Genomic DNA, 10,573 nt, shown 5'->3' on the forward strand with positions numbered 1-10,573 from the left:
TACGGAGGGGAGGAGGGAAGAGGCAGAGAGGGAGGGAGGGAGGGAAGGAGGGAAGGAGGGAATGCAGGTTCTCATTCAGTTTTTAAAAATTCAAAGTTGAATGTGGCCACATCTGTGATGTCTTTCCTGACCCAACCAGGATGAGAGCATCACTCCCTCTTCCTTCCCCAACCTTTGATACCCTTATAATGGTACTTAACACACTGAAGTATATCCATATATTTGTTTTCCTCTACTACTGCTCCTCCCTGGCCCTTAAAAATCACTGCCATAGAGCCCTACAGCTTGATAGAAGTCCTATCCCTTAAGCATGGAAAACTAATAGGAATGTGAGAACCACTGTCTTAGACAGTGTATGAGGAAATTAATTTAATAATTCTTTAGAATGGAACCAGTTGTAAAGTTTCAGCTCCACAAACTAAAGTGAAATATTTTTTTCTCCACTCCTTACTAGTAAAATATACCATTCTATGTTAAAAGAAAAAAAAAAAAAAAAAAAAAAACCAGCATTTAAACTACGGCATCCCAAAACGTTTCCAGTATCTTAGAATAATTTCCCCTCTGACCTATTCCTCTGTAATAGTGAAACATACACATGAATGTTTATAGCTATGTTAGTCATAATGGCCAAAAGGCAAAAACAACCCAAATGCCCATCAACTAGGTAAATGTATTTAAAAAACATGACCCAGGCAAGGTGGCTCAGGCCTGTAATCCCAGCACTTTGGGAGGCTGAGGTGGGTGGATTCAAGGCCAACCTGGGGAACATAGTGAGACCTCCTTCTCTACAAAAATAAAAATAAAGAATTAGCCAGATGTGGTGATGCACACCTGTGGTCCAAGCTACTCAGGAAGCTGAGGAAGGAAGATCACTTTAGACCATGAGTTTGAGGCTGCAGTGAGCTATGATCACACCATGGCACTCCAGGCTAGATGAGAAAGTGAGACCAAATTTAAGAAAGAAAAAAAAAATGCTGATGCATATGACATGAATCTTATTGGATAAATATTATGCTAAGTAAAAGATGCTAGAAATGAAGATCACATATTATAATTGTATGACTCCATGAATTTCTTTGTTTGTTTGTTTTTGGAGACAGAGTTGGCTCTGTTGCCCAGGCTAGAGTGCAGTGGCACAATCTCAGCTCACTGCAGCCTCCGCCTCCTGGGTACAAGTGATTCTCCTGCCTCAGCCCCCTGAGTAGCTGGGACTACAGGTGCACATCACCACACCTGGCTAATTTTTGTATTTTTAGTAGAGATGGGGTTTCACCATGTTGGCCAGGCTGGTCTCGAACTCCTTACCTTGTGATCTGCCTGCCTTGGCCTCCCAAAGTGCTGGGATTACAGGTGTAAGCCACTGTGCCCGGCCCTCCATGTGTTTTTTTAAAAGGTCCAGAATAGGTAAATTAATCAAGACAGAAAGTTATTGGTAGTTGCTCACAGCTGACAGGCAGGGAGGGAATGTAAGTGGGTGATATCTAAAGGGTACAAGGATTATTTCTGAGATGATGAAGGTGATCTAAAACTGACGGTGGTAATGGTTGCACAACCCTGTGAATATACTAAAAACTACAATTGTATGCTTAAAAATGAGTGAATTAGATGGCATGTGAAATATGTATCAATAAAGGTATTACCCAAGAAAAAGAATATAGTATCTTCATATTCTGTATTCTCCTCTCTTTGCTTTACTCAGATTTCACCTCTTTCCAGCCACCTTTCCACATTAGCTCCAACTAACTCCAAAAGTTACTCTTCCTGCTTCACTCATCCCCCAAATAAACTACATTCACTGTGGTGAAGATAACTGGTCAGAAACTCAATTCCTGAAATTCTGCCAAATGGCTCCTGGGCTACAAACAGAGCAGAATAATTTGCAACTGGGCTTATACACATTTGTCTTTTTTAAGGCATCCTGAGTTTTAAAGAGCAAACTTTTAGTAGGCTTATACCATATTGACTGTCTGTTTTTACATATCATCTAGTAAATGTGCTGAAGGAACTGCTTATTTGTTATGCAAGTTTCATAACCACAACAGTCATAAAATTCATTAGAAACAATTCCATTGAGCATCAGGAGAGAGGCGAAGAAATGCCTACTGGTGATATATAAACCAAAGTGGGGGGCATTACCCTTTCTCCCACAATGCCATCAGCTGCCCCCCTATTGAGCCACCCCAAGTAACATACAAGATAAAAATAGATGAGCTTGCATCAAAATGAAACTTCAAGACACGCCATCTCGACTGCCACACAGATTTCCCTTCTGTGTTGTCCTATATAAAGATTTTCAGCACCACTGCAAAGGGCCAAACACTGGCTTTGCCTTAAGGGAAAAATTTTTCTTTCTTTCTTTCTTTCTTTTCTTTCTTTACTTCTTTCTTTCATTTGTTTACATTTTAACATTTTCTGAATTCCTTCTGATAACCTTATTCATGTTACAGTGAGCCTATATAATCTTCTTATCGATGCTGCAGAGGGGAGAAGGTGGTGGCTCAGTAATGAAGACCCCTCCCTCAAAAAAAAAGTCATCTCCTGAGAGCAAGAATCTATGGCTTCTATGGATTACTTGATCTCAAATTCAGTATGGAGGAAATCCTGAATGCTGGGAATATCTGTGCTGACAATCTGCATAAGGATCACAACTTCCCACCTGACTGAACAGACATAGAGAGCACCATCTAGGTGGGAAACAGCAGCCATCCAGCCATTCCAGCAGAGCCTGGGTACCAATCTCACAATGATGAAAACATCCAGCTGGCAACCTGCTAAACAGAGAGCTCATTCACATAAAAACCTCCCCATTCCTTATTTTTTTTTTCTCAAAAACTTTACTGTTCAGCCCACTAGCTTTTGTTCTTAAGAAAGTTAATGCTGGAATGAGGTAAGACTTTGGGAGACTACTAAGAAGGAATAATTGAATTTTGAGGTACGAGCAGGATATGAGATTTGGGGAGGGCAAGGGTAGAATGATATGATTTGGATATCTATCCCACCCAAATTTCATGCTGAAATGTAAGACTCAATGTTGGAGGCTGGGCCTATGGGAGGAGGTCTTCGGGTCACGGGATGGATCCCTCATGTTTTGGTGCTGTCCTCATGATCATGAGTTCTCACAGGATCTGGCTATTTAAGGGTGTAGGGCCTCCCATCACTCTCTCTTGCTCCTGCTCTTGCCATGTGATGTGCCTGCTCCCACTTTGCCCTCTGCCATGAGCAAAAGTTCTCTGAGGCCCCCACAGAAGCCAAGCAGATACTGGCATTCATGCTCATACAGCCTGCGAAACCGGAGCCATTTAAACCTCTTTTCTTTATAAATGACTCAGTTGCAGATATTTCTTTAATATCAATGCAAGAATGGTCTAACACAAAGCCTCAAATATGAGAAAATATGAAATTGTAGAAAGACCGCACCAAGGATAAAGAAACCAAGACTATAGTGCCAGCTCTGCTGTGTGACTTTGGGCACATTCTTTAGCCTATCTAGGCTATAGTACTTTCTCCATGAAATGAATTAGTTGAACGAAATGATCCCAAGTCTACAGAGGTAGGTCAACTTAAAGCACAATACTACACTAGGAATTCTTGGAAAATACGCTAAATAAAATAAGGTTCTGAAAAACTTAATGCCACTTCCCAAATTATATGACCTGCTACACTTACTTCCTACAGCCTCTGGATAGCTATTAGAAAAGTGCCATGGTATGCTCAGTGCCATCCCAATGGTAGAGTGTAACAGCACATCCAAATACTATAAAATAGTGAAAAAACTCCTGCAGGCTACTGTGGAAGTATCTGTTTTGTTGTTTACAGAAAGACCAAGTAAATGCAAATTTATCTTTCAACCCCAAATCAGAATTTATCTTTTTTAATCACTTTTTCCAGTTCCCTAAACCCTCCCCAAGTTACCCACTCCTTCCTTGTGCTGTCAATCTATATCAACACTTGCACTTGTCATTTATTGATTTATTCATGTCTGTCTCTCTCACTTTTAGTTTGTCAAGTCCACAAAAGCAGAAAATAACTTCTTATATCTTGTGTCCTCAGTTCCAAGCTCTAGATCTGTTTAACAGACACAACTATTTCAGCTGCAAATTTAAAAAGGAATGTACAGGCTCATGTATCTAAAAGGTCTAGAAATAGTCTAAGCTTCAGGCACAGCTAGATCCAGTTGTTTAATTGATAGTTAAGAATCTGTCTCTCTCCATCTCTCAGCTGACGTTTCTTCACGTTGGTTTCGTAAATAGACACCACTTTCTGGTTGCAAGGCAGCAATATTCCAGGCTACAGCAGTTTTCTTTCTCACTAATTATAGGTATCTCTCTCATGACCCTTTTTGTGTCTATGTCCATCTCTGAAACAATCACTGTGGCTGTAGACATACAATCCTCATTGGCCAAATTAATGCCATTTGCCCACTCCTGAGCAAGGTCAGCCTGTAGACTAAATTGTGAGGAGGGAGTTTCACAAAGAGCAAACCAAGTCCCATTTCCAGAAAAATAGAGGGGGCACAGAAGGCAGAAACAGCAGATGTCCATTACAACTTGTTTGTTTGCTTAATTAAATGTAATTATGTTTGTAATAGAGACTTTGTCCTTTCATAGACTCTGATTGCACCGCTACCTAGTACACAAATAGATTCTAATAAATTATGTCAGATTAGTTAAGAATGAAGGAGGAGGAGTTGAGATGGCAGATGAGGTATACAAGTGGATACAGGCAAAGGGAAAACAGCAGTCTTTCTAGATCACCCTGAAAACGGAAATAAAATTCTACTTTTAAGTGTGTGAGGTCAGGCACAGTGGCTCATGCCTCTAATCCTAGGCATGGGAGGCCTTGGAGACCAAGGAGGGGGATCATTTGAGTCCAGTGTGGGCAACACAGTGAGACCCTGTCTCTAATAAATTTTTTTTTTAAATAGCCAGGCATGATGGCCCAAACCTGTGATTCCCAGATACTCAGGAGGCTGAGGCAGGAAGATTGCTTGAGCCCAGAAGATCAAGGTTGCAGTGTGCCATGCATACCATTACACTCCAGCCTGGGCAACAGAGCAAGGAACCATTTAAAAAAAAAAAAAAGAAAAAAATGTGAGTCCTTCCTTATGCCATATAAAAAAATTAACTCAACATAAAGATCTAAATGTAAGAGCTAAAACTATAAAACTCTCATTAGAAAATAAAGAGATAAATCTATCTGATCTCAGAGTATACAACAATTTAGACACCAAAAATACAAACAAAAGAAAAAACAGACAGATTGGACATAATCAAAATTTAATACTTTGGTGCTTCAAGGCATAACATTATGAAAATGAAATGACAACACAAAGAATAGAGAAAATATTTGCAACTCATTTATCTAATACAGGACTAGCAACCAGAATCTATAAAGAACTTTCTTCACAACCCAATAGTAAAAAGACAAATAACCTACTTAAAAACTAGGCTGTCCCTGACCTGGGTAGAGTGGCATCTGGTTGGTGGTGCCCATCTCATATCAGCCAGGGACAAAGCAACCCCTTGTTCATCCCAGCTTGGCTTTTGATCTGTGCCTATGCCCGGTCATGCCTTGCACACATAGGTAAAAGAAAAAAAAAAAAAAAACTAGGCAAGGATTTGAACAGACATTTCTCCAAAGAAGATATGCAAATGGCCAATACTTAAATGAAAAAGTGCTTAACGGCCAGGTGTGGTGGCTCATGCCTGTAATCTTAGCACTTTGGGAGGCCGAGGTGGATGGATCACCTGAGGCCAGGAGTTCAAAATCAGCCTGGCCATCATGGTGAAACCCCATCTTAAAAAAAAAAAAAAAAAGAAAAAGAAAAAGTGCTTAAAATCATTCGTCAGTAGGGAAACACAAATAAAAATCACAATGAGATGTCATCTCACATCCACTAAGATGGCCAAAACCAAACAGACAACAGGTATTGGTAAGGATATGGAGAAGTGCTGGTAGAAATGTAAAATGAAGCAATCATTTTGGAAAATGTTTGGCAGTTCCTCAAAAAGTTACAGTAACTATACAACCCAGCAACTCCACTAAGAGAAATTAAAACATACATCAACACGAAAACTTGTATATGAACTTCCTAACAACATTATTCATAATAGCCAAAAAGTGGAAACAACTCAAATGTCCATCAACTAATGAATGGATAAACAAATGGGATCTATCCTTACTATGGAATATAAAGCTATGAAAAGAAATTATAGAATATAAAGCCATAAAAAGAAATAAAGTACTGATACATCCTACAACATGGATGAACTTTGAAAACATTAAGCTAAATGAAAGAGGCCAGTAAAGAAAAACCACATGGTGTCCAGAAGAGGCAAAATCCAAATGCGGAAATTATATTGGTAGAGGGAGGAAAAAATGGGGAGTAACTGCTAGTGAGTACAGGTACCTTTCAGGATGATAAAAATGTTCTGGAATTAGTGGTGATGGCTGCACAATTTGGTGAATACACTAAAAGCCCAATTGTACATTAAAAGAATAAATTTCATGGTATATTATTTCTACCTCAGTTTTTTTAACTGGAGTATGGACTGGGTATTAGCCAAGGAATTATGATAATTTGGTAGGTCCAAAAATACTATTGAGGTAATACAAGGCAATGTTCCCTTTTATGAAGATGTACAATGAAAAAGAGTATAAAAGTGAAATGACATGATTTCTTGGATATGCTTTAAAATAGTTCAGCATCACATGTGTCCCAAAAAATATGTACAGCTATTACATATCAATTAAAAATAAATAAATAAAAATAAAATAGTTCAGCAAGAAAAAGATGATAAAGAAAGAATATGGTAAAACCTTGCTAAGTGTTGAATCTGTGTAATAAACATATGTGGATTCACTGTCCTCTCTACTTTTGTATGTGTTTGAAAATTCTCAAATAAAAAACTACTAAAAGAGATTACGATACAAAATGTGCATTTCTTGTATTTGGACTATATGGCAACCAGGCCAGCAATGGCTTTAATGATACTCCACTGAAAACAAAGTAAATATCGAAATACTGAAGCAATGCCATGGACTCCATTCAAAGAGCAACAAAATCTGTCTGGTGTTTCCATTACTTCTAGGACATTCCTTCGTAAGATTCTTCCTCTTCTTAACCAAAACCATGTTTTAAGGCAACATTTTCCCAAACTATGTTCTGTGAAACAACAGACATTTCTCAAGATATTAGCAGATGTCTTCAAACCAAAGTTTTCCACAGTCAAATAAATTTGAGAAGTACTGCATCAAAGTTAAAGCATTTGCTACGCTAATTCTCAAAGCTGTTAATATGCACAGATGTGCAACAAGTCTTCCAAAAAGGACTCCAGTACGTCTCTTTTGGGAAACTGGTGTGAATCCACTTATTTCTATAACATACCAACTTCTGAAGTACTTCATGGAAAGCCATAGGGTCACGACCCTGGCAGAGAATCAGAATCACTTCCACAGCCTGATATAAATAACATTTTTGTCTGTTTTTTAAGATCAAACCTAATCAAGAGTTTATGAAATACTGTCTTAGAGATAAAGTTTTTGCTTAAGAAAAGACATCTGAGTTGGGCCTGGAAACAAAACAGGAAGTTAACCAAAAAACGTATTCAAGGCAACAGGAATAGCAGGTATAGGGATGTAAACATAAAATGACCCATGAAGCACTTGGAAACCAAGAATAACCACCTATTACTGGGCAATGGAAGTACACCAGAGGATGAGGGCTGGCAGAAGATGAGGCTGCAGGTGCAGGCAAGGACCAGGCAAGGAACTCTGCTGGCCACTGTGAGAGCAATGGAAAAGGTCACTGAAGGACTAAATGGAGTGCTATGGTCACATCTATAGTTCCTTCTGGTGTCCCAAAATAGATGTACATCCATCCTGAAGCATGATGATTTTATTTGGATAAGTCCTATGTCTATATCAGAACTGTTCTGCAAAATGAAGCAACTTCCCTGTCTACATTTGTAATTACTCAAACTTCAGCCAAGGTATAATTCACTTATGCAATACTACTACTCCTCTAATTAATGTTACTATGGGCTGCAAATATAGAAATTTTTAAATATGTAATTCTCTTATATTGCACACACTAGAAAATTCCTTTCCAAAATCTTCTTTTTCCCTGATGCCTGAATTTCTAGAAAGAAGAGGAGGCTTCAGGGATCTGCTACCACCTGAAAGAACTTTCCCTCATTACTTAGAAGGTACTCTATCATCATTTCTCCTGTTGTACTTTCAATTAACAACCCAGACTGCAACTGAGGTTAAAAATTGTCCCCTCGCAGCCTTTCTAGTAATTTGCTTTTTAATTTTTTGTTTGCTATTCATTGCACTTTTTTTTTCCTGCTTTCTACTAAATTCCTCAAGGGCAAAAAACAACTGTGTATCATTCACCACTATATTCACAAAACCTAGCACAACACCTGCCAGAGAGGGCAAAATAAATAAAAAATGAATGAGTGATTTTCATTTTTATTTATTTATTTTTGGGGCGGGAGGGAAAGAGTCTTACTCTGTCACCTTGGCTGGAGTGCAGTGGCATGATCTTAGCTCACTGCAACCTCTGCCTCCCAGGTTCAAGCGATCCTCCTGCCTGAGTTTCCCAAGTAGCTGACATTACAGGTACTTGCTACTACGCCTAGCTGATTTTTTTTTTTTTTTTTTTTTTTGTATTTTTAGTAGAGACGGGGTTTCACCACGTTGGCCAGGCTGGTCTGGAACTCCTGACCTAGTGATTTGCCCACCGCAGCCTCCCAAAGTGCTGGGATTACAGCCATGAACCACCACATCTGGCTGAATGAGTGCTTTTTAAATACTATTAACAGCAACATGATTTTTAAGTGACACTCAGAGGAAAAAAATCAATTTGGAAAGTTTTTAAGGAAAATGTAAAAAAGGTGAAGTGTAAAATTTAGTTACAGAAAATGTATTAGAAAATATTACTTCCAGATTGATAGTGTAAATAATTTTCACTGGAAACTCAGTATTTTTTGCAAAGTAATTTCTATTTTGCAAAGTAAAGGTACTATTAAAATGCAAGCATTATCAAAGAGCTCTTGAACCATGAAAAGGAACAAAAATCTGGTTTTGTTTTATTAAAACCAAAGGTGACTGAAGGTTGCAGTGAATTTTAAGAGACAGACTGAATAGAAGAGTATGACCAAAATATTTAAGCAGAAATTTTGCTAATAACAATTCAATGCATAGGAATATTTCTATTTTCTCACACCAGAAAAATGGAGACAAGAAAATGATGGTTTCTTCTTAGAGCTAACACAGAGGTATTGAGATTAAAAACTGATGGAGGGGAAGGACTGGAGAAGATAGGCTGTGAACACAGTGGCAGGAGCCCCACTCTCCCTGTTCACTGTGATAGACTCATCTATTAAGAGGAGTTCCTTACTAGGTACCTAGACACCCTCTGTACAAAAGACAGGGTGAACCATGATAAGTACATCTTAAAGCTTTTCCCAAGCACTCAATTTCTGAGAGAGGACATGAATATGTAATAAATAATTTTAAATAGTTCAAAGCAACACACAGGAAGTTATGTGATATGTAATAGTTTATATGGAGAGAGATTTCTGAAAGTTGGTGAGAAAAGGGGGGGCATATGGAGGTAACAGAACTCTACGTGTGTGTCTGTGTCTGTGTGTGTGTGTGTGTCTGTCTGTTTGTTTCCATCCTAGTTCCAATCACCCCAAAGTGTATGTAGACATTCCACTCAATGCAAAGGGAGCAACAAAAGAAAAAGCACTTATGTGCTAAGGCTAGGTTTCACATCCATTTCCTCTAGCTTTCACAGTAAAGGACATGCTCATATCTCCACTTTACAGAGGAGTAAACTGAACAGAGGGCATCAGCTGATCAGGTTGCACATAACTAGAAAGTAGAGGAAGAAAAATGCAAATCAAAACCACATTGAGATACCATCTCACGCCAGTTAGAATGGCGATCATTAAAAAATCTGGAGACAACAGATGATGGAGAGGATGTGGAGAAACAGGAATACTTTTACACTGTTGATGGGAGTGTAAATTAGTTCAACCTAAATTGTGGAAGATAGTGTGGTGATTCCTCAAGGACCTAGAAATAGAAATTCCATTTGACCCAGCATTCCCATTACTGGGTATATATCCAAAGGATTATAAATCATTCCATTATAAAGACACATGCACACATATGTTCACTGTGGCACTGTTTACAATAGCAAAGACCTGGAACCAACCCAAATGCCCATCAATGATAGACTAGACAAGGAAAATGTGGCACATATACACCATGGAATACTATGCAGCCATAGAAAACGATGAGTTTGTGTCCTTTGCAGGGACATGGATGAATCTGGAAACCATCATTCTCAGCAAACTGACACAAGAACAGAAAACCAAACACCACATGTTCTCACTCATAGGCGGGTATTAAACAATGAGAACACATGGGCACAGGGAGGGGAGCATCATACACTGGGGTCTGTTGGGGGGCAACAGGGGAGGGACAGTAGGGCTAGGGGGGTTGCGGAGGGGTAACATGGGGAGAAATGCCAGATATAGGTGATGGGGGGATGGAG

The 10,573-nt window shown here is 38.9% G+C and overlaps 1 protein-coding gene and 1 non-coding gene across 5 annotated transcripts in view; one reads left to right on the top strand and one right to left on the bottom strand.

Annotated features, from left to right (window-relative positions):
• Positions 1-10,573, bottom strand: part of CDK14 (cyclin dependent kinase 14) — a 602,339-nt gene that overhangs the window by 487,671 nt on the left and 104,095 nt on the right. The window lies entirely within an intron of this gene.
• Positions 5,450-5,583, top strand: LOC116533374. Its single transcript, XR_004261259.1, has one exon. It is a non-coding gene; the product is annotated as a small nucleolar RNA SNORA48 (small nucleolar RNA).

This window comes from Sapajus apella, unplaced genomic scaffold (assembly GCF_009761245.1).
Source record: "Sapajus apella isolate SASKATOON/1434 unplaced genomic scaffold, GSC_monkey_1.0 scaffold81, whole genome shotgun sequence".
Taxonomy (NCBI): Eukaryota; Metazoa; Chordata; class Mammalia; order Primates; family Cebidae; genus Sapajus; species Sapajus apella.